At 42.2% G+C, this 21,858-nt stretch overlaps 1 pseudogene; it reads left to right on the top strand.

Annotated features, from left to right (window-relative positions):
- Positions 1-593: 593 nt before the first annotated feature.
- The window catches only part of LOC103216243 (ATP-dependent RNA helicase DDX18 pseudogene), a 59,454-nt pseudogene continuing 38,189 nt past the window's right edge, over positions 594-21,858 (top strand).

The following is a 21,858-nucleotide window of genomic DNA, read 5'->3' on the forward strand; positions in this document are numbered from 1 at the left end:
CAGGTCCAGGGGGACCTTGATGCAATTGCTTATGCCTCATTTCTCCTGCTCTTAGATTGAAGGTTTTTGTTTTGTTTTGTTTTGTTTTGTTTTGTTTCTGAGACAGAGTCTCACTCTGTGGCCCAGGCTGGAGTGCAGTGGCACAATCATGGCTTACTGCAGCCTCACACTCCTTGGCTCAAGTGATCCTTCTGCCTCAGCCTCCCAAAGTGCTGGGATTACAGGCATGAACCACCACACCTGACTGGATGAAGTTTCACAACCCACTTTTGAGAAGCTGGTTTTGCTAACTTTGCTCCAGGTTACCCATTATGCTGCCACCCATGCACTGCCTTGCTCCAAGTCCACTGCTGTAAGGGAGCGTTTCCACTTATTTGGTGATTCAACTTTCAGCCATCTCCAAGCTTTGTTAAAATTAGAGATTGAATTTTATTTTTCATTCTTCTTGTTGCTTTTAGACATTTTCCATGAAACACTGTTTTTTTGCTGGCATCTTCACACTGGAATTTTGACATGAAGCCTAGAGTTAATATCTTTGCCCTCCTGCTGGGCATTACCATAGTACCTATTCATTCTGGTCACTCTCTCTTGAATCACATGTCTCTTTGTCTAATATGTTAGTTACACCTCATTTTTATAACCCCAAACTAGTTACCATTATATTGTTTTGGGATCAGTGCCTGTTTAGATTTGCCTTTATATTTAATATTTACCAGTGTCTGCTCCTCTTTGCTTCTCACTTCCTGCACCTTCTCCCAGAGAAACAGAGCTTTTGGAATTCTTTCAGCGGGGGACTGTGAGTAGTAATTTATTTAAATCTGTGCTTGCTTGCCTGATGATGTCCTTATTTTGCTCTCAGTCTTGAATTTTGGTTTAGCTGAGAATAGAATTCTAGGGTGTCAGTTATTTTTCCTCAGCACTTTGAAGTTGTCTCGTTACTTGTTTCTATTGTTGCTGTGAAGAAATCGGCTGGCAGTTTAATTTACAGTTTTACAAACTTTGTTTGATTTGACATTCACAGAAGTAAAACCAACTTTGTGCTTGTCCTCTAGAATAAGTAAATATTTTACACATAAATTTATCTGTGTATTAATATACTAATATGTACATAATAGCTGTAAAATAAAATCATAAATGACTACATATATGAAAAAGTTTAAAAATCAAAATAAAAAGCATTTGCTTTTGCTAAATTGTTATTAGCTATAATTAATAATATTTTAAAGAGTTAAATGTAGATATTAATGCTTCATTGATTTTAAAATATCTTGTTTTAACATTTAATTTGACACTGCTTTAACATAAAGCAGTAGGAAGATCTGGTTTTATGTCTGGCTTATTTTGATGCTTGATTTCAGTGGCAATAATTGCTAATAACAAAAAGTTTAATTACCTCACAAAGGCATGTGAATACAAATAAGAAAAGTGGTAACTGCACTTACTAAATCATGATGCTTATTTTTTAAAATCCCATTTACCAACTGTACCAAAGTTTTTGCTTAAAGTCAGCTATTATATTTCTGTTTCCCTTTGTGTCAATCAATTCTTGTGACAAACAATTTGGAATTTGTTGCATTTTTACATATTTAAAAAATGTGTTCAACCCACTAAAATTCTGAAACATTTAGAAGCATTAGAGACAGATTAGAAAATTCTGTTTCTAAATTTCGTTGTGTTCTTCTTTTTTGTAAATATGAAAAAATGCTCAACATCACTAATGATCAGGAAAATACAAATCAAAACCACAATGTGATATCACCTTTTTCCTGCAAGAATGGCCATTATCAAAAAATAATAATAATAAAAAAGATGTTAGTGTGGATGTATTGAAAAGGGGACACTTCTACACTGCTGGTGGGAATGGAAACTAGTACAACCAGTATGGAAAACAGTGTGGAGGTTCCTTAAAGAATTAAACATAGATCTACCATTTGATCCAGCAATCCCACTACTGGGTATCTACCAAGAGGAAAAGAAGTCATTATCTGTAAAAGGTATTTGCACACACATATCCACAGCAGAACAATTCGCAATTGCAAAAATATGGAACCAGCCCAAATGCCCATCAGTGAACAAATGGTTAGAGAAGTTATGGTGAATATTACTCAGCCATAAAAAGGAACTAATTAATGGCATTCTCAGCAACCTGGATGGAACTGGAGACTATTTTTCTAAATGAAGTAACTCAGGAATGGAAAACCAAACATTGTATGCTCTCACTCATAAGTGGGAGCTAAGCTATGAGGATGCAAAAGCATATGAATGATACAATGGATTTCGGGGACTTGGGGGAAAGGGTAGGAGGGGATTGAGGGATAAAAGAATACAAATTGGGTTCCGTGTATACTGCTTAGATGATGGGTGCACCACAATCTCACAAATCACCACTAAATGACTTACTCATGTAACCAAACACCACCTGTTCCTTAAAAACCTATGGAAATAAAACATTTTAAGAAATATATGCAAACATGAGGTCTGTGACACCCTTACATTGTTTTGGTGACCAAAAAAATCACATAATTACAGAAAATGTTTGACATCCCTAACAGCGGGAACTACTTTTGTTACATCTCTGTGTCACTTTAGGCAAAATGCTTCCATTCTGTGTACCAGTTTTCTTCATCTGAAAAACAAGAGTGCTGGCAGATGAGCTCTGAATGTCCCACCAGCCCTAAGGTGCTCAGATGCATTCCTAACCTGCCCTAGCAGAGCCCAGCAGAAAACGCAGGCTTTTGGGTAGATCCTGTTACATGAATAATTGCACATGCACATAGTGGAATACTGTGCAGCCATGAAGAAATGAGGACACTCAGTATGTGCTGGTCTGGATGGAGTTCCAATGCATTGTTTAAAGAAAACAGCAAAGCAAAGAAGAGTATGTAAAATGGGATCCCTTTTGTATATGTTTTTTTAAAAAAAGAACAGATGGATAAATGGATATGGAATTGCTGGTATAAACAGTTTTGAGGTACAGAGATTTAGTGATTAACTGTTAAGAATGGTTGACAGTTATGGGAAGAGAAGTTAAGGCATGGAAGCTCACTCTTAGTCACTCTCTTTTTTCTTTGCACTTTTAAAAATATTTGAGGCTGGGAATGGTGGCTCACGCCTGTAATCCTAGCACTTTGGGAGGCTGAGGCAGGTGGATCACTTGGGGTCAGAAGTTTGAGACCAGCCTGGCCAACATGGCAATACCCCATCTCCACTAAAAATATAAAAATTAGCCAGGCATGGTAGCAGGTGCCTGTAATCCCAGCTACTTGGGCGGCCGAGGCAGAAGAATCATTTGAATCCAGGAGGTGGAGGTTGCAGTGGGCCGAGATCATGCCACTGCACTCCGGCCTGGGTGACAGAGCAAGACCCTGTCTCAAAAAAAATGTTTTTTAAATGGTGTAACTCAGCCTATATAATACTATATACACATATATGTATATGTATGTTGTATATGTATGCATGTGTATATATATTTGAGATATATATACTATATATATGTATATGTCAGCACGAGTTTTCACAACAGGGACACTGAACATCGATTTTTTTCTGCTTTATTTTCTTCTTCTTTTCTATTTAAAAAACTTGTAAAGAAGAAAAAAGTAAAAGACTAAAGTCCTCATAATATACCTGTATTCATTGGCTAGGACTGCTGTAACAAAGTGCTACAAACAGGGGGTCTTAGCAAAACTGTATAGTCTCACAGTTCTGGAGGCTAAAAGTCTGAACCCAAAGTGTCATCAGGGCTGGTTTCTTCTGAGTGCTGTGAAGCGGAATTTGTTCCAGGCCTCCTTCCTTGGCATGTAGATGACCATCTTCTTCCCGTGTCTCTTCCCATCATCTTCCCTCTGTGTGCGTCTGTCTCTATCCAAATTTCTTCTTTTTAGAAGGACACCAATCACATTGAATTAGGGCCTGCCTGATGCCCTCATTTTAACTTGATTACATCCATACAGACTCCATCTCCAGATAAGGTTGCATTCTAGGGCACTGGGAGTTAGAACACTAACATATCTTTTATGGAAGGAATACAATCTAACCCACAACTATACCTAATATGACAAAAATTCATAGAAATAGAGAAAAGAAATACCTTATTTTTCTGGAGAAGGTAGCATTGGACTTCAGTCTTGAAGGATAAATTGGCCTTTATCCTGGACTAGAGAGAAGTAGTTATTTCAATAGCCCTTTCCCCTCTTTCCCTGGAGCAACATGAGGAAATGTGTGATTGGAAATGAAGATTACACATGACCTGTCTGCTTGACAATCAATGTTTCATTCAGTTCAGTGAACACAACATGAGACAGAACTGAGGAGGCCAGATTAAGGGAGTAGATCTAAGTGGAATACAAGAAAGAACATCAAAATACCCAGAGCTGTACTGGCATGGAAATTGTCCATCCCATAAGTAAGTGATGCCTGGAGGAAACTGAGGCCGTTTCACTGGAAAGGCAATTAGATTAGACCAATTCTTGTCTTCTTGTGAAGTCCAGCCTGGTCCAAGTTTACAGGGAGAAGCCTTGGGTAGGGGACAGGTGTAAGAGCGTTATGAACCAGCAACACTCCCACTCCGGGAAAAACAAAACCCTAAGTACAGGAAGAGTCGTTCTTTTCTAAATCTGAACCAATGACAGTGGAGTGGACAAAGGATTAGGGGGAGAAGATTCTTACTCTAATGAAGAGGCTTTGATTTTTCAGAACAGAGCTTTGTAGCTATGTTTTCAGGGAGCCACAAAATCCAGGCCCAACACATAGGGTCAAGAGTATGAGAATTTTGGCCCAAGATGGATAAACCTGGGCCTCAACAGCTGCCACCCACTCTGGAAATCGGTATGTTCAGAGAATGTGAGCACTTGAGACTATTTCTAGTTCCAGCTGCTCCATGGTATTAATAAAGGTCTAATTGCTAAAACCACATGGAGTGGACATGGCGTTCATTTTCCTGACACATGCAAAATGTGGTTTGGAGGCTGAGTTGTCAGGACCAAATCACCCCCAGATATTGCCTATTGCAAGCACATTTTATCACCAGGCAGGGCTTGCTAAGCTTGGTGGATGGCCTCATTTGGGCTATTTGTATCCTAATACTGGGGCCAATGTGACAGGTTAGCATTCCTATCAGAGAAATGTGGCACAAAACTTCCTTCTAGCCCCATTTCCCAGGTAATGTGGTGTGGAGAAAGTCCATCAAGTTGTTACTCCTAAAGACAAAGGAGCGGTTTGTCCAGCATTTAGAACAGCTTTATAAAGTGTCTCCCCATTCTCGCCAGATAATTGAATATAGAGGATGCCAAAGACTCTCTGTGTAGACAGTTAGGCTTCCTTTGCAAATGGGGGTGGACAGGGCTACAGCTACTTGTCTGTGCAGGGAGAGAAATGAGCAGACTCAATGCTGGTAGGGGACAGTTACATCTTGTCCCACCCCACCCACAAAGAGTGGTTGCTGTCTCTCCTCCAAGTCTAAATGTATTTTACTACCTTATTGCCTTATGGTACAACAATGCATATTCACAAAAGCTAGTCCTAAGTTGCCCCATGCTAAAAATACTAAATTCTATAAGTTTATATTTTAATACATATCTCCATTTTTTAAATGGAACGCCTCACGAATTTGCATGTCATTTTTTAATGGGGAATCTCCCTCTCTAAATTTACTCACTTCTATTTTTCTGGCTTACAAGGGGGAGTTCCTGGCTAGGGCTTAGTTCCCTATTGGGTTTTCCATGCAGGGTTTATATCTAAAGCATTAAATGACCCTTACGAGGGATTCCATAGAAATATGCATTGCTGACTTATGGGCCTGCATCCAGAGACACATAAATCCCCGAGTTTTAAGAAATCCTGGACATTGATTGACAAGCTGTATAACATAGTAATTAAGAACCGGAACTGTGTAGTAAGACTACCTGGGTTAAAATGCTAATTCCCGCATTTATGCCTCATGTGACCTTGGGGAAGTGTCTTAAGCTATCTGTGCCTTGACTTTCTTAGATGTAAATCAGGAAATAGTGCTTCTGCCTAGAGTAGTTGTGAAAATTAAGTTACCATGTATAAAATGCTTTGCAGTAAATGCCAGTCATTATTATCGCCTCCACAGAAAGAAAGTGGTTAGATCAAGTAAAAGTGAGGTCCTAGTAGCATCCTCTTGAACATGAGGATTGAGCTCAACATCCTCTCCTACTGGAGACCCAGTAAACAAATGCTGAATTTGCACAGGTGTTTCTCAACAGAGTTACACTGTTTCCAGTGTAACTGGTGTGTAGTGGTCATGAAATGGTTAAACAGAAAAATCAAATATGGTTTCAATCACTGGAGGAGTGGGTGTTCCATGATGCTGATTAGGAAGTCCAACCTGAAAGAGGCGCTTTGAAGGCTCCTGGCCCATCGTAGCCAGAGACAGCTCAAAGACAGACAGATATCCATGATTTATAGTGAGCTCAGCAGAGATGGATGAAAAGAGACCATCCTTTGATCAAGCGGCCAGCAGGAATTTTGCGGGACATTTTGTTTTATTTTGTTTTGTTTTGTTTTGGAGCTCAGCAGTGCCTGAATCTGTGCAGTAGTCAGTAGGGACAGCTACAGCAGTTAGGGATGAAGAAGGTACTTTAAGCCGGAGTGTAGTGGAACTGCTAGCAAGACGACTGGTGTGGTTCACAGGCCAAGCCCAGAAATTGATGTCAAGCCAGAATGATGAAAGAGGATTCATACGTGGCCACATTCAGATGTAATCTGTTCAGAGCTATCTGCTCAGAAGACACTGTCATGCACCCTGTGGAGTGCTGAGATGAGCCTCCTGATCCTCCATCAGGGGTGTGAGCAGGACTTACTCCCCAGCTGCTGGTGTTAGCCCCCAGGTGTGAATCCCCTCTGAAATTGCTTTAGTTGAGTTGCTTCACTCAGGGTCACATCCTTTCCAATGACTGACTGACCAACTTAGGGATACCAAGGTCCAGCCCTTTTGTCCCAACTCAGAATAGCCCTGAAGTTATCTCATCTTCAGAACTCCCCACAATAGCAGCTAAGGCCCTGAGATGACCCTGAGGCTTGACCTCTCCCTCTGCCCAATCCTGCTTCCTTCCCCTCCCTTCCACAGTATAGCTCCAACAGCACTCTCTGGTAGATGAGCTGCGTGCTAATCTGCAGGTCAGAATCTCCTTCCCTGGGGTACTGTGACTCTCAACTCATCAGCCATGGGCTGCCTGCATTTCTTACTGGGTAGGTTGAGGCCATGTGACAGGGCTCTGGCCAACGGGAAGGGAACTTGTATGTGGGATCATCCTGGGCTCTCCTCCCGTTATGGTGCCCTTGAGGGTAATATATATAAAGTGGTCCCATACAGCACGGAGGAGAAAATAAGCCCTCACTGTGTTAAATCTCTGAGATTTGGGTTTTGTTTTTGGTTTTATTTTCTTAACAAAGCCTAACTTGTTCTGTCTTTTCTAATGCATCAGTCATGCTCATTTAAATACTTTTCTAATTCCAGAGTACGAAGCAACCAAAAGTTAGTATCTGAACATACTTTGAAATATTAGTTATTTTTCATATATATCTTCTTAGGTTTAACTGTTGGGGAAAAATAACAGTTCATCCTACATCACAGATTTGGTTATTTTCAGTAATAATATCTCTAATGAATTCTTTTCTTGGGTTTGTAAGTTTTAGTTATTATCAGGATAACATTTCTAATGAATTTTTCTTGTGTATTTATAAAGTCTCATCTTAAATGAACCATTTGAATATTTTAACAAGTGAATCTGAACACAGTAGATCCAACTGAGAATTTCAGTCAGCATTCTGATGCCCTGAATAGAAAAGAGTCAATAAATATAAATGTAAATAGATATGTACACACACACACACACACACACACACACACTGATTGACTCTTAACTAACACTAGTAAGTGTCTATTATATATACCATGTTCCTGAAGTTCTGCTACATGGTAAGGACTGCCTAGGCTTAGGGAGCTAATTGGTCCATAAAAGAGGCAGACCATTTCCAAGCCTGCCACTGGGATGCAGTGTCATCAGACATGCCAGGATGCACAGGTGACTGAAGGGAAGTGGTACTCAGCTTTGCCTGGGGAGGGCCAGAGAAGGCTCCACAGAAATGACTCTTCAGCTGCAAATTAGAGGGAACAATTGGAGTTCACCAGGTTCTTGAAGGAGGGCAAGGCATTCCAGGCAGAGTGTGCATAATAGCATAATGCATTCAGGGCATGACAGGGCTGGCAAGGTGATGTTTGCCAGGTGCTATGGTTTGAATGTCCCCTTCAAAACTCATGTTGAAATTGAATTGCCATTGTGATGATATCACAATAGTACCTTTAAAAGGTGATGAGGTCATGAAAGCTCTGCCCTCATGAATAGACTAATGCTATTATCAAGTGAGTGGGTTAGTTAACGAGAGAGTGTGTTCCTGATAAAAGGATGAGTTTGGCCCAATTTCCTGTGTCATCTTGTGTGTACACTTCCTAGCCATGGGGTGCTTTCCACCATGTTTTGATGCAACAAGAAAACCTCACCAGATGTGGCTATTCAATCTTGGATTCCTAGCCTCCAGAAGTCTGAGTCAAACAAATCTCTTTTCTTTATAAATTACCCCAGTCTGTAGCATTCTGTTGTAGCAGCAGAAAAGGGAGTCAGACAGGAGGGGTGGTGGTAGGAGATGAGCTTGGAGAGAAGGCACAAGCTGGGTTCTGGGAGGTAGGTCTGTATGCAGTGCCATGAGACTTGGACATTTCCACTTTATTTCACTTACTTATTGCCATTTTTATTCTGGCCTTTTAAATTGTTGCTCTTCTCTTATCCAATGCAGACATAGTTTATTTCTGAGACACAGAGTTTGCAAAATCAGAAACTTTAGGCATCATCAAAATAAATTTCCCACATTGCATACCGGTAAAAATAAGATTCCAGTGACTCTGAGCTGCCAGCTGCCACATGGCAGGCACTTAGTCCTTGGTCCCCCAGGCAATTCTAAAGATCCCTATAAGATGCTTTCTTATATGTATTATTAAGATGGCCAGCTCATCCCAGCTTGTCCAGGACTTTCCTGGTTTTACCACTGAATGTTCTGTGGCCCAAGAACCTCTCAGTCCAAAGCAAACCAGGTTGCTCATCCTAAGTGTATTTGGAAACATGTCTGACCTGCTCAGGTGTTTTTTGCTCAGGGCCCATCCTCAAGCTGCCAAGCCACTGCCTCAGCCAAACACGCCAGGGAGCTCTGATAACCCCTAGCAGCTCTCCCTGGCCAATCTCTGTTAGGCAACAGATGCCACCCTTCTAGCTTTGGGGAAGGAGACATAGCCCTCTTACACTGAGTTCCAGACATGCTTACCCACCCCTACATTAACTTTCCAGAGCTCAACTTCATTAGTCTGTTCTCACATTTCTAATAAAGACATACCCAAGACCGGGTAATGTATAAAGAAAAAGAGATTTATTGGACTCACAGTTTCACATGGCTGGGGAGGCCTCACAATCATGGTAGAAGGTGATGGAGGAGCAAAGGCACATCTTGTATGATGTCAGGCAAAAGTGTGTGTGCAGGGGAATTGCCCTTTATAAAACCATCAGATCTCATAAGACTTATTCACTATCATGAGAACAGCACAGGAAAATCTGCCCCCATGATTCAATTACTTCCCACCAGGTTCCTCCTACAACATGTGGGGATTATGAGAGCTACAATTCAAGATGAGATTTTGGTGGGGAGACAGCCAAACCATATCATTCCACCCCTGGCTCCTCCAAAATCTCATGTCCTCACATTTCAAAACCAACCATGCCTTCCCAACAGTCTTCCAAAGTCTTAACTCATGTCACCATTAACTCAAAAGTCTACAGTCCAAAGTCTCATCTGGGACAAGGCAAATCCCTTCTGCCTATGAGCCTGTAAAAGCAAAAGCAAGTTAGTTACTTCCTAGATCCAATGGGGTACAGGCATTGGGTAAATACCCCCATTCCAAATGGGAGAAATTGACAAAAAAGAAGGGGCTACAGGCCCCATGCAAGTCCAAAATCCAGCGGGGTAGCCAAATCTTAAAGCTCTGAAATTATCTCCTTTGACTTCATGTCTCACATCCAGGTCATGCTGATGAAAGAGGTGGGCCCCCATGACCTCGGGAAGCTCTGCTCCTGTGGCTTTGCAGGGTACAACCCCCCTCCGGGCTACTTTTATGAGCTAGCATTGAGTGTCTATAGCTTTTCCAGACTCACAGTGTAAGCTGTCAGTGGATCTGCCATTCTGGGGTTTGTAGGACAGTGGCCCTCTTCTCATAGCTCCACTAGGCAGTGCCCCAGTGGGGACTCTGTGTGGGGGCTCCAACGCCACACCTTCTGCACTGCCCTAGCAGAGGTTCTCCATGAGGGCCCTGCCCCTGTAGCACACCTCTGCCTGAACATCCAGGTGTTTCCGTACATCCTCTGAAATCTAGGCAGAGGTTCCCAAACCTCAACTCTTGTCATTTGCACACCCACAGGACCAGCTCCACGTGAAAGCTGCCAAGGCTTGGGGCTTGCACCCTTTGAAGCCATGGCCCGAGCTGTACCTTGGCCCCTTTCAGCCATGGCTGGAGCAGCTGGGATACAGAGCACCAAGACCCTAGACTGCACACAGCAAGGGGACCCTGGGCCCAGCCCACAAAACCATTTTTTCTCCTCCAGGCCTGTGATGGGAGGGGCTGCCATGAAGTTCTCTGACATACCCTGGATACATTTTCCTCCTTGTCTTGGTGATTAGCATTTGGCTCCTTGTTAGTTATGCAAATTTCTGTAGCCAGCTTGAATTTCTCCCTAGAAAATGGGTTTTTCTTTTCTACTGCATCATCAGGCTGCAAAATTTCCGAACTTTTATGCTCTGTTATCTCTTGAATGCTTTGCTGCTTAGAAATTTCTTCCACCAGATACCCCAAGTTATCTCTCTGAAGTTCAAAGTTCCACAGATCTCTAGGGCAGGGACAAAATGCCACCAGTCTCTTTGCATAGCAAGAATGACCTTTACTCCAGTTCCCAATAAATTCCTCATCTCCATCTGAGACCACCTCAGCCTGGACTTTATTGTCCCTATCACTGTCAGCATTTTGGTCAAAGCCATTCAACAAGTCCCTAGGAAGTTCCAAACTTTCCCATATCTTCCTGTCTTCTGAGCCCTCCAAGTCTCTAGGAAGTTCCAAACATTCCCACATTTTTCTATCTTCTTCTGAGCCCCAACTGTTCCAACCTCTGCCCATTACCCAGTTCCAAAGTTGCTTCCACATTTCTGGGTATCTTTACAGCAGCTCCCCACTTTCTGCAACACCAATTTATTGTATTAGTCTGTTCTCACACTGCTAATAAAATACCCAAGACTGGGTAATTTATAAAGAAAAGGAAGTTTAATGGACTCACAGTCCCACATGGCTGGGGAGGCCTCACAATCATGGCAGAAGGTGAATGAGGAGCAAAGGCACATCTGACATGGCGCAGGCAAGACAGCATGTGCAGGGGAACTCCCCTTTATAAAACCATCAGATCTTATGAGACTTATTCACTATCATGAGAACAGCACGAGAAAACTCACCCCCATGATTCAATTACCTCCCACCTAGTTCCTCTCACAACACGTGGGGACTATGGGAGCTACAATTCAAGATAGAGATTTGCGTGGGGACACAGCCAAACCATATCACCACCAGACAATTAACAAAACTTCTTCGAAGGCTTATGGATAATGGAAGGAAAGCTCAGCCTCAAAGGTAATTTCAAGTTTTGGCAAAGCAGCTACCTGAAACACACCTACCAGAGCCATTCTCAGTAGTAGGTCCAGCTCCACATAAGAGTCCAGCACACGTCTGCCACCAGAAAGTTTGGGCCCAGCTGTCAGATGGCTTTGAGAGAGGAAAGACTTCTCTGTCCCTCTAGTTTCAGGCTGGCTTCTCAGAGAGGCAGAAACTACTACTGCTGCCTGGCATTCATTCCCCCGCTTTCTTAGTAAGAACACCCTGATTTACTTAGGATGGTAAAATGCCCAGATAAAAGGCTCCATTTCTCAATTCCTCAGCCAGCTGTGGAAGTGTTTGCAGCAATGTCAGAAAAGCTATTTAAAGGGAGAATCAGTAAAGAGGTCTCACTCCAATACCCATACACTTACACACACTATTTATTTTTCCTTTTTCATTTTTCTTCCTTCTATGCTTCAATGTGGATATGATGGCTGGAGCTCCAGCAGCCATCCTGTGACCCTGAGAACAAGCCATTCCTTGAGGCTAATGAAGCAGAAAGAAGGCGTACTGAGTCCTTGGGAAACAAGGATCTACCTGAATAGCTCTGAATGCCTACTTCTAGATGTCCTTTTAGAAAGAGAAGCAAACCTTTATGTATTTCAGCCACTGTTATTTAAGGTTTAACCTAATCATGATATAATTGGTTTTTCTTCGCATGATTCACAGTGGTATTTTCTTCCATAAGAAGCAATCCCAACCCCTACCACTAGGGGGTGGCCTTGCCCTGTAGGCCTCAACATGACAATTAGATCACTGCATTATCAAGAGTCCAACATTAGTGCATTCTGTGTAATTCAGTCTCAAATAACAACGTGCATGTGACAGCAGTGGTCCAGTCTGGGCTAAGCTGTGCCAAACTCCATCTAGTTCCTCTAGCATGAGATTTGGATCTCATGATTTTCTTCTCTTTTCTATATCCAATTCTTCAGCTCCTGCAAGCAAGCCCCAGGACCAAAAAAGTATGCAGAGAATCAGTTCTGATTCTAGCAAACACACAGTTTGTATTTCCAAGCAGAACAATGAGCTTCTAGTCTGAACAACATCCCGTTTGATGGTAACTTGACACTTTCCTCTTTTTGTTTTTCCAGCAAGAAGCAGTGGGTAGGTACTTGCTTTACATTTGTGAAAAGATACCTGGCTGGTGGTTCTGACAAAGAGAGATTCCACCCTGACAGGATTATTGATATCTCTACTTCCTACAAGGTGGAAAATCACCTGCAGCATTTAAGTGACTGTTTTTCCAGTTTATACTGATCAAAGTTTCAAAAATCTCTAGGCAGAGTTTTAGTCATTAATAATCTGAAGTGAAGGGAGTAATTTATCTAATTATTGCTCAGGCTAAAAGCAAGCTGCTGTCTCAAAATGAAAGTACAGTGCTAGTCCTATAAACACCCCCTCACAACTAACCAACAAAGGAGTTTGTGGTGTGAGAAGTGGAACTTTTGGTAGTTTCAGATTGCATTGCTTCGGTATCATCTGTGCTCTCCTTGTCTACCTCCATTTACAGCGCGATGCTGTATAGTTAAGACTTGGGCAGAGGGAGGAAAGGGGTTCATGGGGAGCTAGTAATCTTGCATTTTTCCTCAAATTTCTTACAAGACTGCCATATTAGATAAGAACAAAAAAAAGGTGCCTACAGAATAGTCTAACCAAAGAACTTGAGAAATAATCACTTCTTTTTCCTCCATTTCTGTAAAGACCATGCAGAAAGTTTTCATATGTAATAAAACCAGTGATCAGCAGGTAATCTCAACCTAAGAGAAAGAACCCAAATGAACCACTCACAAGAAGAGAAACAGGCATCCCTTGGGAGTAGGGTTTAACAAATGAAAATACAGGACACTCTGTAATTTGCATTTTCTGCAATATTTGGGACCCGCTTATACGAAAAAATTATTTGATATTTATTCAAAATTTAAATGTAATGGTATGTCCTAGATTTTATCTGGCAACCCTACTTGGGGGTAAAGAATCTGTTCCTTCCTTGTGGGGGATGGGAAGAACAGTACAAAATGAGCAGATTCTGAAATATATCAAGGGGATTGTCACTGGAAAAGTCACTGATTAAAAACAAAACACCCACAAACCACTAGGACCTGTGCACAGGTTCCTCCAAGAAGCTAAGTCTTCTTGTTTTTTGTCTTTCATATCTTTACAGAGTCTAGATGCCCTCCAGCTCTGGGTATATTGAGAGCTCAGTGAGGAGTGCTGACCAACTGGATGGTCAATGACCACTGAGGAGGAGGTGGCTATGCAAGTCCCAGATCTCTGGGATCATGTATTCCGTGCTTTCAGACATGCATCTGCAATGGCCTGGGATGCCAGGAGTCCTCTCCTTAGAAAGTCAAGGCAACATCAAGGCAATCAGTTGTTACCCCAACGTCCAACCTCCCCTATTGTCTTTCAGAGGGTATTTTGTCCAAACTATGGGGTAAGAAAAGGGTTTGGTTTTACACTTTTAGCCGGAGTTTACCCTCCAGGAATGCTCCTTCTACCACATCTGCCAGGGATCTATTTTCCAAAGGTACTGTTTGGTTGCTCAGAATCCACTTGGTGCAGACGTGCAAAGATGTGCAACTTCTCCTCTGCATCGAGTAAGGATACAGGTGGTCAGTGCTCCATTTTTCTGCCTTTTCACTGTCCACACTAGGCTTTGTAGATATAAACATGTGAAAGCACAGAACAGTAAGTCAAAGTCAGAGGGAATTACAGGTAAGGACCCCCATCTTCATTCCAATTCTCTTCTGACATTGACCATGCCATTCCATAAGGCTACAGGTCTCACTTACTTTTGACTTTCTTGAGTTTCACAGGGTGAGTACCTGAAAACTTAGACTTCTCTCCTCAGTGATGTCCTCTCCCTGGTTCTATCCCACTCCTGACTCAGTTTACTTTAAGCCCCCTCCCCAAGCACCTTAAGTATTGTCTAAATTTTTGTCCACCTCCCCACCGTTTTTTCTTTTCTTTTCTTTTCTTTTTTCTTTCTTTCTTTCTTTCTTTTTTTTTTTTTGAGACAGGCTCTCACTCTGTTGCCCAGGCTGCAGTAGAGTGACACAGTTATAGCTCACTGCAGCCTCGCTCTCCCAGGCTCAAGCAATGCTCCTGCCGCAGCCTCCCAGATAGCTGGGACTACAGGTACTTGCCACCATGCTGAGCTAATTTTTTATTTTTTCAGAAGAGTCAAGGTCTCGTTATGCTGCCCAGACTAAACTCGAACTCCTCATTCTCCTACCTTGGCCTCCCAAAGTGCTGGGATTACAGGCAAGAGCCACTGCACCTGGACTCCCCATTCTTATCTACACGGGGAAGTCTCATTCTTTGGATTCATCCTTCTTCCCCATGCAAGGCCTCAAGTTTGCTTTCAGTCTGAAACAGCACTGTTGGATGATCAGAAATGCCCATTGCCACCCAATCTTTTTGTTTTGTTTTTTTTGTTTTTTAATTCCATCACCATGGATAGATATGACTCCTTCAGGCTACAGTTCTATTTAATTTCAAGCTGCAGGCATAGCAACTCTTTTAATCAGGGACCCGCTAAATTAGGCACGTGAACACTCTCAGTGTGGACTGAATCCACATTGAGAGACACCTGTTTTCTCCCTGGCAAGACAACTAAGCCCCACCCAGTTCCACCTGGGGCAACTCATTAACAAATGCTATCCCTAGAAAGACCAGGAAGAACTCATTTAACTCAAACTGGTTTAATTTAGGTTCAGAGTGTCTGCTGCTGTGGGAAAGGGAAAGGGAGTGAGGACTGATTGGCAGTTCTTCCCACTACACAGCTCAACAGCAAATGTTCATGGAGTCCTTAATTCTCTTAAGAGTGGCCTCAGAGATGCCGGCTCTCTCTAACTTATGATGTTGATTTTACAGCTGGATTATTATAAGATTAGTGTAAGTTTGGTCACTTACACTTCGTCTTACTATTCCTTCCTCAACTTATTTTTTATGAGAGCTCATAGGATCCCATTCTCCCACCTTCTGTTTCTCTTTTTTCCTTCTATGGCTGCTCTAACCCCTGTGTTCCCCACATACCACCAGCTCCTCCCATGGATCTGGTTTTCTCGGACTTCCTGATTTTGGCACAGACTTTCCCTTCAGTCTAGAACAGTCTTCTCCCACCCTCCTGCATCTGACCTACTTGAGTAAATGTTACTTCCCTATTTAGACCATGCAGACCCTGATGGCGGGGCTTCTCACACTTCAGTATGCATGAGAATCACCTGGAGAGCTTTTTCAACTATAAATTCCCTCTTCCCATCTCTATCCTCTTCACTAAATTGTGATTTAGTAGGTCTGGGATGGGGCCCAAGAATCTGCATTTAAACAGCCTCCCAGGTAATCTCAATAGTGCTGGTCTGCCTGCCACACTTTGGGTACCACTGTCCCAGACTGAATTAAATTTCCCAGCTCTATGATCCTGGAGCTCCCTGTATTAATCTATCAAAACATATTATTGTTAATATTCTTGTAGTGTCTTTCCTCCCTGATAGGCTGAAAATGCAGTGAAAGCAGGCCGTGTCCATTTTATTTGCTGCTGAATGCCCATCAATTAACGCAAGGCCTATCACACATGATGTGCTTAATAAATGCAGGATTTATAAAAAGGGGATAGAAGAAAGGGGAATCTTTCCATGCTGAGAATCTTCAACATGTGAGCATGTTGCTTTGAAGTCAGTTCTCAGAAAGGAATCCAGAATGTATTGATGGTGGCCTTTGGAAGAAGGGTCTAGACAAACTCAGTGGCAATTTGCAATGTCATTATTTGCGTTATTTCTGTTACCTTTGTGGGGTGGAGCTGGGGGGATCTATGAGGCAATTTTTCAGTTATATTTAATAAAATAGCTTTGCAAATATCTACTCAATCAGGATGATGAATATATGCGAGTAATTAGCTAGGAGAATTCACCTCCTTTCCATCCCAGGCACTCCTTGCAGGGAATTCACGGCTGTGGAATAATACATGGGCAGAGCATAGACTCTGGAGTAAGACCCAGAAGTAAGGCCAGCTATACCATTTCCCAGCTCTGGGGCTCTGGCCAAGGTAACTTAACTGTCCTAAGCCTCAGTTTCCACATTTGTGGATGAGGATAAAATGGTACCCATGGACAGGCAGTAGGGTGTAATAGTTTAGAACACAGGCTGCCTATGTTTGAATCCTGGCTCCTCCACTTACCAACTGCGCGACTTTGGGAAAGTTATTTAACCGCCATATGCCTCAATTTCTTCTTCGGTAATCATTTCTTGAAAAATGATTGTATTAACTTGAACTACTTTGAGCTGCTATTTTGTAGGTCAAAAACAGTCGAATGTCAGTGATTTCAAATGACTCAAACTAAAACCTACCTTACAGGCTTATAAAGAGAAGCAAGTGCATGAGTCAAGTTTAAGTCAACAGGCTTAAAATGATGACTGTTACATATTAAGCACCACACAAGAGTCAGCTCTTATTGCACAGCTGAGTTTGTTGGGGAATAAAGTGAATATGATAATGTGGTAAACACTTGGCACAGGAGGTCTGTAAACATTCAATAAAATGCTACTTGTTCTTTTTTGTACTTATATAATCCCTTCTTAAGAATATCTCATTTTAAAATTACTAGTGTTTTCAAATGGTTGTTTTTGCACTGCCCTCAAGTCCTCCAGCCCCTGAGCACATACAGACTTATTACCATGAAGTTCAGAAGGAGAGTGGGTGAAACTGTGAAGAGAAGGGACAGCTCAGAACAATGGACCTCGGAGAGATGGAAGCCCAGGACAAGAGTACTCTACCGTTAGCCTCTTGCCTCCCCAAATATTAGGTTGAAACATATGAAACTCATTTATATAGGCCAACATGGAAAAATATTCACAATTTAATATGATTAAACATACTAGATTCCCCTAGCCAACCTGGATTTATTTCATATTCTTAACAGTCTATCAGTTAATACCATATCTCTTTTTCTCTTTACATGTTAACATTTTTGGCATTGGGATGTATCTTTCAATCATGTGTGTCTTTAATATGGTTGGATTTCTTGCCCTTTCTCCTTCTGAGCAACTAGGTTCTGGTAATCTCACTTTTTGTCTAGTGTCCTCAGGTGGTAGCTGCTTTACCTCAGCCCTGGGGGAAATAACTTCTTCCAACAAGTATTAATAACCAGTTGTCTCAACTTCCTGTTTTGCTCTTTCAGTCTTCCAACAGCTGTGGAAAAAATTCCCTGTATTAAATACCGTTTGTTTGAAATACCTAGCGGGTTTCTATCTCTTGACTATGCTGACTACAGCATGTATTAATTTTAGATGAGTCGCTTTCAACGGCAAATGAGAGAGTTAAGCATTCACATAGTCGCATAAATTGTATAATCAGATTTCTTTCCCTTTATCATGAATTTTTACTCATCAGACATTTACTGAATGTCTAGTTTATGCCACAGCCTATGTACATATCATTGGTAAAAAGGTGAAAAAGACAATTTTTGTCCCAGAGGAGCTTAGAGTGGGGATAGAGCTGGGACTACAGCAGAGACAGAGATCACAGCATGGTAAGTGCCATGGGAGCACATAGGGAGCATTTAGCCTAGTCCAGTCCAAGGCAAATGAACTCAGGGAAGCCTCCTTCAATCTGTCTGTCCTGCATGTACAGCCATGGAGGAGAAGGAAAAGGGAGGAAAGACCTTCTAGGCAGAGCAAGGAGCAAATGCTAAGGCTCAGACTTAGAGAGTAAGGTTTGTTTCAGGGCATTGAAATGCTTCAGTATAGTTGGAGAAAAGTTGGAGGATGACAACAACTGAAGCTGGAATGGCAGGTAAAGGAAAAGATCATGAAGGATGGTGTACACCATGTCGAGGAACTATGTAAGGCTATGTTTTTATATCGAGGTCAGTGGAAAACCATTGAAATTAGTGACTTGATCAAGTTTACAGTTAGGAAGATACTGCTCACTGACAAAAGGAGGACAAGATACTTTCTAGAAGCTACCAAATGACTGACTGCCTAGTCACAGGGGTTAAGGCAGTAGTTCCCAACCTTTCTATCACCAGAGACCAGTTTCATGGAAGACAATTTTTCCACGGACTGGGGTGGGGGATGGTTTTGGGATGATTCAAGCACATTACATTTATTGTGCATTTTATTTCTATTATTATTACATTATAATATATAATGAAATAATTGTACAACTCACCATCATGTAGAATCAGTGGGAGCCCTGCGCTTGTTTTCCTGCAACTAGACGGTCCCATCTGGGGGTGATGGGAGACAGCGACAGATCAGCAGGCATTAGATTCTCATAAGGAAGTGTGCAACCTAGATCCCTCTCATGCACAGTTTACAACAGGGTTTGCGCTCCTATGAGAATCTAATGCTACCTCTGATCTGACAGGAGGTGAAGTTCAGGCAGTGTGAGCAATGAGGAGTGGTTGTAAATACAGATGAAGCTCACCTGCCACTCACCTCCTGCTGTGTGGCCCAGTTCCTAACATGTCCTGGACCAGTACTGGTCCGTGGCCTGGGGGTTGGGGACCCCTGAGTTAAGGTGTTAATGGCTTCTTCTTTCAGTCACTGAACATTTAGTGAACACTCACTATATATCAGACACGGTGACTGATCCTTATAAGATAAATAAGATAAATAAGCTTCATGTCCTCCAAGAGCTTTCAGTCTAATGAGGGAGAAAAACATCTTAAATAATTATGAGAAGTATTACAGAAATACAGATGAGTGAGGCACCAAGTAGGAGAAGATGGAAGATTCCACAGAGGACATGACATTGCCTTGGGTTTTGAAGGAAAAATAAGGACATGCAGATAAAAGAGCAGAAATACAGCATTCCAATTAAAGGGAGCACCACTTGCAGCAGCATGTGGACATCGTGTTCTTGGTAGTCTCAGAGAATAGAGAAGAGTCAGATGTAGCTGGGCCAAAGGTTTACAAATTGGTTGAAAATAAGGTCCTAGGGCCTGATTCTAAAATACTTCGAGAGTCTTGTTGGCATGAGGCATCTCCTCTAGGTAACAGGGAATCACCAAAAGTTGTTAAGAGAGATAGGGGTTGATGAGATAAGATTCACATTCATGCTTTAAAAAATTATGTCAGAAATAGAACTGAAGAATAGAGACTGGCAACATGGAGATTCATTGTGAGGCTGAGGTCATAGTTTGGGTGGAAGCTGACCAGAACTTGAACTAAGAGAGAGGCAATTGGGATGAAGAGGAGCAAACCAATCCTGGGTCAATATACTCCATCCTGGAAAACACTTTCATGTTAAAGCATCCATCAGTGCCCAAAAGGAGCTTCAAAACTATGCTTTCATTCATCTTTCTCAAAACTTTGTTAGAGTCTGTTTAACTGTGTTTTAAAATTCATGCCCTAGTGGAGCAGACTTTTCTTATCCCAAATTATTTTGGAAGGTATAGGCTGCATTGCTAAGGAAAATGCTGAAAGGGAAGTGTGAGGACATGGTACAAAGTGCAAGTAAACACTCTGGGATGCAGGGGAAGAGCTTTTCAAAGAAGAAAGGGCAGAAGCCTGGGGTAGAGAAGTGGAAAACACCTGAGTCTGAAAGAGATGTGACACTGGGGAGGATTTTCCTTTATTCTTCTAATTGAAGGAGAGAGACAGAGGAAAATTCTGGAAGCAAAGGCTTAAAGGTTCCCAAAGGTAAACACCTCCAGGAGCCAGCAGCAGGTGACAAGTAAATAAAGCAGGCTTGCTTTAAGAACATGGAAGTGATCCCAGCAATTTGGGAGGCCAAGGCGGGAGGATCATTTGAGCCCAGGAGTTTGAGACTAGCCTGAGCAATATGGTGAAACCCTGTCTCTACAAAAAAATACAAAAACTAGCCAGGTGTGATGGCACATGTCTGTGGTCCCAGCTATTTGGGAGGCTGAAGTGGGAGGATCAACAGAGCCTGGGAGGTCAAGGTGGCAGTGAGCTGCGTTCACACCACTGCACTCCAGCCTGGGTGACAGAATGAGAGCCTGTCTCAAAAAACAAAGAAAACCCATAAAGCAGACTGAGCACCATGGCTCAGGCCTGTAATCCCAGTATTATGGAAAGCCGAGGCGGGCAGATCACCTGAGGTCAGGAGTTTGAGACCAACCTGGCCAACATGGTGAAAACCTGTCTCTACTAAAAATACAAAAATTAGTCAGGCGTGGTGTTGGGCGCCTGTAATCCCAGCTACTCAGGAGGTTGAGGCAGAAGAATCGCTTGAACCCAGGAGGTGGAGTTTGCAGTGAGCCGAGATCACACTATTGCACTCCAGCCTGGGTGACAGAACAAGACTCCGTCTCAAAAAAACAAAAACAAAAGCAAACACAAACACAAAACAAAACAGAACAAAACAAAACATGGAGGCCAGGTGGCAGTGGCTCATGCCTGTAATCCTAATGCTTTGGGCGGCTGAGGTGGGAGGATCACCTGACCTCAGAAGTTTGAGATCAGCCTGGACAATATAGTGAGACCTCGTTTCTATTTTTATTTTTAAAAAACTTAAAAAATACATGGAAATGCATGGTTTATGAACGGGGCAGATACCCCCAGGCTCCAGCCAACTGTTGTCATGTGGAAATGCAACGTTCCTGATCTTGTGATTTTTCAAGAGAAGCCAGAAATCTAGATATTCCTGTAAAATCATCCACTGTTCTTTAATGTGGGCAACAAATTCAATTTTTTTCTAAACAACAGGCTGGCCAAATAAAACATATGTGGCTGCATTTGGCCCTTGGGTGGCCAATTTGTAACCTCTGGTCTAGAAGGAATGCTAGGTTATTTGAATAAATCCCACCAGCCATGGTGGATATGCAGCCTACTTGTGCTAGAATGTAAACAAGTCATGGGAGGATACCATTTCCCAGAAAAGCAATTCCCATTAAATCCACTGGCTAAGTTTGGAAAGATAATACAGAATGTACTGATATGTAAGTTTAGTTTTGCTTTGTTGGGAAAATTTTTATGAAGCCAAGCTAAAAGGAAGGAAACTGATCTTCTCTGAAGTCATTTCTATTGTATTTCTTTAAGAAGTCAGGAGAGAGTCACTTTGGAAAAGATCATAGTCTAATGTCTCTTTCAGGAACTAGCACTGGAAATTCAAGTCAATTATTTCAACC

The sequence above is a fragment of the Chlorocebus sabaeus genome, chromosome 9 (assembly GCF_047675955.1).
Source record: "Chlorocebus sabaeus isolate Y175 chromosome 9, mChlSab1.0.hap1, whole genome shotgun sequence".
Classification (NCBI taxonomy): domain Eukaryota; kingdom Metazoa; phylum Chordata; class Mammalia; order Primates; family Cercopithecidae; genus Chlorocebus; species Chlorocebus sabaeus.